The 6,000-nt window shown below is 43.8% G+C and overlaps 1 long non-coding RNA gene across 1 annotated transcript in view; it reads right to left on the reverse strand.

Moving 5' to 3' along the window:
- Positions 1-5,462, reverse strand: part of LOC109681096 (uncharacterized) — a 30,287-nt gene extending 24,825 nt beyond the window's left edge. The window contains exons 1-3 of the long non-coding RNA XR_012447199.1: positions 5,350-5,462; positions 5,095-5,151; positions 2,194-2,332 (exon numbers count right to left, since the gene is read on the reverse strand). This is a non-coding gene — a long non-coding RNA (uncharacterized lncRNA). The remainder of the gene's footprint in view (positions 1-2,193; positions 2,333-5,094; positions 5,152-5,349) is intronic.
- Between the last annotated feature and the right edge of the window lie 538 nt (positions 5,463-6,000).

The following is a 6,000-nucleotide window of genomic DNA, read 5'->3' on the forward strand; positions in this document are numbered from 1 at the left end:
GGATTACAGACATGTACCACTGTACTCAGTACTTAAAAATATAGAACAGTCCATATTACTTTATTTAGGTAGCAATTTAAAAGTATCCTAACTTATAAAAAAAATTCAAAAAGATCCAGAGAAGAATAAAGTAGAAAATTAAACTTGTAAGTACTCAGGTATAGGTTTAGTTTAGAGAAAGCAAGGACATTACTTGACAATAAAATACTTATTTAATGTCATGCCACAGTTGAGTAACTAAAAATGGCCATGTCCACATAGTCCTCATCACTAGCTCAGTGCCACCATATTCCTCTTCTACATACAGTACCATCCATCACCCTCAGTCATGCAATTCTTTCCCACTGAACCTAGACACTGTCTCAAAATGCTCAACAAAACCCTTAGCCAATGCTTTTCAAAGGTTGAAGTACTTAGGAATCATCTGGGATCTTGTTAAACTGTAAATCCCCATTTAGTAAGTCTGCAGTTGAGGGTCAAGATTTTACATTTAGAACGAGTTCCTAGATGATTACTGATACAGAGCATGTGGGTAACAAAGGCAGTCACAATGCCAGACTGGAATGTGTCTTCAGGTGAAATCTGTGTCTGAACAAGATGAATTTAAAAAATTATTCAGGACTTGTTAGTTTTCTCTTTGGAGAAAACAAATGTTCCACATTAATAGTGGATTTCATCACATTTCACATGCTTCCTGCTCATTTCGGATTTCTCTCGTGAAAGGCCTGTTCCTATCCTGTTTGCTTTTCGGGTTTCCACTGGGCTGTCTCTTTCCTATCGGTCTATAGAATTTCCTTATATTCAGAATACTGACCCCTTACATACTCTGGAGGGCAAATGTTTCACTTACGATAAATGGTTAGTATTCAGGTGATATAAGTAGGGGAATAAGTTGAAGACGCTGTTATAAAAGAAAAGCGGGGAAGATGGAAGGCTTTGAATATTCAAGTGAGATTAAATTTCTTTGTTAGTAGTATTTTCAAGCAAAAAGGATTCCATGTGCAATACCTTTGGGAAGTGTTAGGTGAAATTTCTAACAGTCCTTAATATTTTGGTATGCATTATAAACTTCCCAGATAGGAGTATGGCCTGGCACGTAGCATGTCTCAAACGTACATAATCTCTCCTTCCTTTTCTTAAATAACCATGAGTAATGACTTAGATTGAGGATAGTTGGGAATTGCTGCTGAAAGCAATGAGAGCTAGTCAAAATTTAAAAACTGACATGATTAAATATTTTAGAATGACGAGCATGATACTGATGTGCAAAATGGATTAGAAACAGCACTTTGTAGATAGCAGGTAAATCATCAACTTAAATACATATTATACTTACAAAGTACCTGCTACATTTAAGAAATTTAGAAAAGCCAGGTGTGGTGATAATGCCTGTAATCTCAGCTACTCAGGAGGTGGAGACTGGGAGGACTGTGGCTTGAGACAGCCTGTGGCAAAAAAGTTAGGGAGATCCATCTCAACGGACAAGCTGAGCATGGTGGTATATGTCCCAGCTGCATATCCCAGCTATGCAGGAGGATCACTGGCTGAGGAGGCCAGTCCTGGACAAAAACTTGAGACTCTATCTGGAAAAATAACTAAAGCAAGAAGAGCTGGAGGCATGGCTCAAGTGCTAAAGCACCAGCCTAGCAAGTAAGGAGCCCTGAGTTTAAACCAAAGTACCACTATCACCACCAACAAAAAGCAGTAACGGGGATTAATAGGATCAAGAAGAGATTTGATTTGTTTCAGGTTGCACTGTGTGTAAGCGGGGACAGAAAGAACCAAAAGTTCAGAAATGAGAATGAAAACCAGGAAGACAGATGGTCCCCAACTTACGGTGGCTTGACTTAAGACTTTTTGACTTTATGATAGTGTGAAAGAAATACTCACCAAATTTTGATCTTTTCCCCAGTAGGCACATGCTATATAATAATCTCCCTTGAGGCTGGGCAGCGACTTACAATTCTAATCCAGCCATGTGATGTAATTCCATCATAAATCAAGGAGCATTTTTTAAAACATTATAACTTTCTGCTATAAATATTGAGAAAGAGCTGACTTATTTTCAATGGACCAAACACAACTTCAAACAAATCTGTAAAACCCCTGTAAGAGCCGTAAGAGGAAACACAACCCAACTCAGAATGTTTTGAAGCAATTGTAAGTAAAATAATAACTTTTACATATATGTACCTGGAGTTAAAGTAGCCACGTGAGCTTCATTAGAACCTGAAGATCCTACAGCTGAAAAGCATTTTGGACTGACCACTCTTTTAACTAAAGAGCAGTATCATGGGAGATAGCAAACCAGGCCGGCTCTTTAATAAAGCGCCTAAAAGTAACAGAGAAAAAGAAAAAAAAAATAAGATCTATTCTGGAAAAGTTAGCACCTCTGGCAAATCTTCACATCGTGGTGTCTTTAAAAGTCAACATTTATTCTACCTGTATTGAGCACGTATTATGTGACAAGCACAATGTATGTTTATAATTTTAAAAATAAGCACTATGAAAATTGTCAGAATCAAAATAGTCACTTATGTCAAACCTTGACATGGAGCCACAAGGCCATGGTGAGGGAGTCTTCATGCATATTTGCCTGGTAATAGGAACTGTAACAAAGGACTGCCAAAACAAAAGCCTGGCACAAAGGCCTCTGGAATGTTACACACACACAAAAAAAAACACTTCCATGAGGATGCCTACCTAGCAGCCATGTGTTCAGGCTTAGACTGATGGCACTCTGTTATTGATCCTTGTGGTTAAGGACTACTGTTTCAAAATAACTTAGGTAACTTTCCTCATTTTAATTTTAAAAACCTTTGCCTTCCTTTGTCTCTCTGATTGTGCCTATGGACTTATCAACCACTGTCTCCTTTCTGGATAAACTCTTTTCATAAGGAAACCTTTTTCTTTACCATTTCTTTTAGGTTGACAACATAAATATTTCAAGAAACAAGTTAATTTGGGTAAAAGTTTGTCTTCTTCAGTAAAAGACAGAATTCAAGAACACCACATAACAGAAAGAGAACTGTTTCAAAGTTGCACTTTTTAATGAAACACTAAAAAGCTAGCACAGCTAGTAAGATTCGGCATCCTTAAAACAGAGAAGTTGGAAAACATCTTGGACCACAATCTGTTTACTTTCTAATCCATTTCTTCTTTTACTACAATATATTATGACAATTGTCTCCTATGCTATGATTTCCGCTTGGTTTGATGGCAACATTCACTTTCCTTCATTTCAGCCCATACTTTTCCCGTACTTTTCTTTTTTAATCTTATGTTCATTTTCTAGACTTGTAACATCAGTTAGAAATGGATAAATACGAACAGGTGTACATGAAAGCAGTGCTAGGAATATTTCTGTACAGCTATCCTTAACTCAACCAGCAAAAACACTGACTTCCTTATTATGCTTGTCTCTTCTCTTCAAGAAAATTAGTGATAAAAGCAGAACAGGACTTGCCTGGAACTGAAGGGGGGGAGGGTGGAGGGTAGGAAGGGGGCAAGGGGGAGAAATGACCCAAACAATATACGCACATAAGAATAAATGAATAAAAAAATGGATGAATACGTAAGTAGTATTCATGGATAAACTTTCACTACAATACTTGAGTTAGAGTAAGGTAAAGCACAAGACAGCACATCATTTCTCAATATAGCCCGTTGCTTCAGTAAGTAAGGTTTTATTGCAACACAGCTACATTCATTCATTATGTACTGCATATGACTGCTTTCATAACATAATGGTAGCGTTATGTAGGTTTAGAACGTCTTCATCCACAGAGCTTAAAATATTTACTGTCTTGCTGTTTAGATAAACCAAACCAAAAGAAAAACCCCAACAGGTCTCAGTTTAGGGAAAGTCAGACAACTCCACATACATATTAAGAATCGTAAATGTCCACGCTTCAGAACGTAGACCAACTGAAATATGTCTTTCTGATATAAAAGCAGTAGTCTTCTTTCAGCTACAGTGATTTCTTGCTAACTAATGCCATTTGGATTTGTGAGTCTATTGTTGCCATAGCTTCTGAGATTTAAGGAGAAAAAGATTATGTGTGTCATCAATGATAGGTATCATACCATCTGAGAAATTTTACTAAAAAATTACTTTGAGGAGAAAATATAGTCATAAAATATATTCCAAAGCATGAGAAGTTTAGTTTGTCTAGATTCTAAAACATGGACATTTATGACTCTTAATATGTACCCCAAATTGTTCAAGACACATTATCTAGTTCAATTAATACGCAAATTTAAGTATACTGCAATACTAAAATATAACACGAACTACATTCCAAAATAATTTGTAAAAGTATCTTCTAACACATCACTGTACTGGACCCATTTTTTAATTTAGATCAAAGAAAATCAGCTCAAATATTAGCATTCCATTAGAGTTCAATTAAATTTCCCTCCTTTAGGAGTACCACATGCTTCTTTTGTAACACCCCTTTCCTGTGCCGCTAATAGCCAAGTAAAAACTCATCGTAAAATCTGGCCTAATCTTACTAGTACCCTACTCTTAGGACGTGTGTATATAATTACACCTTTAGCCTCTTTGCAATTACAGGATACCTACCACTCTGCTAACTGTTGCCACATTAATCTTCCTGACACAAGGCTCAGATTAAATCATCACGATTTAAAGAAAAAGTCTAAATCATTAGCTTGGCATTCAAGGCTCCCTGCTAGTTGGTTCTCACCTCGCAATCCCATCTTGTCTTCCACTAATCTTTCACATATCTTACCGTATGTGTGTGAAGCCTGAGAGTTTATTGGGATAGAAAACCGCCAGGATTAGAGCTTCCAGAGTTGGGAGGGGGTCCCAAGAGAGGGTGCCCAATACCTAAATTGTGATGGGGAGGGGAGTTCATTCCGTATCTCCCAACCCATGTCTTTAATGACCTAAACCCCACTCATCTTCCAAAAGCATTAAAGGCAGTTACAGACTTTTCCGATTAAGTGATTCCCAAACTGCCACTTTCCTTTCTGCCTGGCGCACAAAGATCACACTCTACATTGTGCCATTTGCTAGAGCTCCGCTTCTCTTGTCCCTCTACGCCCTAGTGCAACGGCAGACGGACTTACCTTGGCCATTTCCGGAGGAGCGGACAGACGCACACTCGTTCTCCGTGTGAAGGATTCCTGCGGAAAGAGAAACCACACGGCTGGTGACCTACGCTGCGGCCCTCCCGCCGCCCCCGGTCACGCAGGGGTCTCCACACCCGCCAGGGCTGTTAGGCGACGGCCGCGCGAAGTTCGGGCTCAGGTGAGGGGCGAGACGCGGACAAGCGCCCGAAGATGAACTCAGGACGGCGGGGCCCGTGGGAACAGGGACACTACCGCGAGCTGTGGCCCGAAGACGAGTGAATGTGGAGGGGCTACCGGGGCCGAAACCGTGCGTTCCAGTCGCCGCCGCCGCCCCCGGCCTCGCCACCGCCGCCGCCCCAGTCCTCGCCGCCGCCGCCGCCGCCCCGGACCTCGCCGTCGCCCCCGTCCTCACCGCCGCCGCCCCGGTCCTCGCCGCCGCCCCCGCCGCCCCCGTCCTCGCCGCCGCCGCCGCCCCGGACCTCGCCGTCGCCCCCGTCCTCACCGCCGCCGCCGCCGCCGCCACCCCTGGCCTCGCCGCCGCCGCCGCCGCCACCCCCGGCCTCGCCACCGCCGCCCCCGCCGCCCCGGTCCTCGCCGCCGACGCCCCCGTCCTCGCCACCATCGCCGCCGCCGCCGCCGCCGCCGTCCTCACCGCCGCCGCCCCGGTCATCGCCGCCGACGCCCCCGTCCTCACCGCCGCCGCCCCGGTCATCGCCGCCGACGCCATCCTCGCCGCCGCCCACGTCCTGGCCGCCGCCGCCTCAGCCACCGCCGTCTTCGCCGTCGTCGCCCCGGTCCTCGCCGCCGACGCCGTCTACGCCGCCGCCGCCTCAGCCACCGCCGTCCTCGCCGCTGCCGCCTCAGCCACCGCCGTCCTCGCCGTCGTCGCCCCGGTCCTCGCCG

The sequence above is a fragment of the Castor canadensis genome, chromosome 4 (assembly GCF_047511655.1).
Source record: "Castor canadensis chromosome 4, mCasCan1.hap1v2, whole genome shotgun sequence".
Lineage (NCBI taxonomy): Eukaryota > Metazoa > Chordata > Mammalia > Rodentia > Castoridae > Castor > Castor canadensis.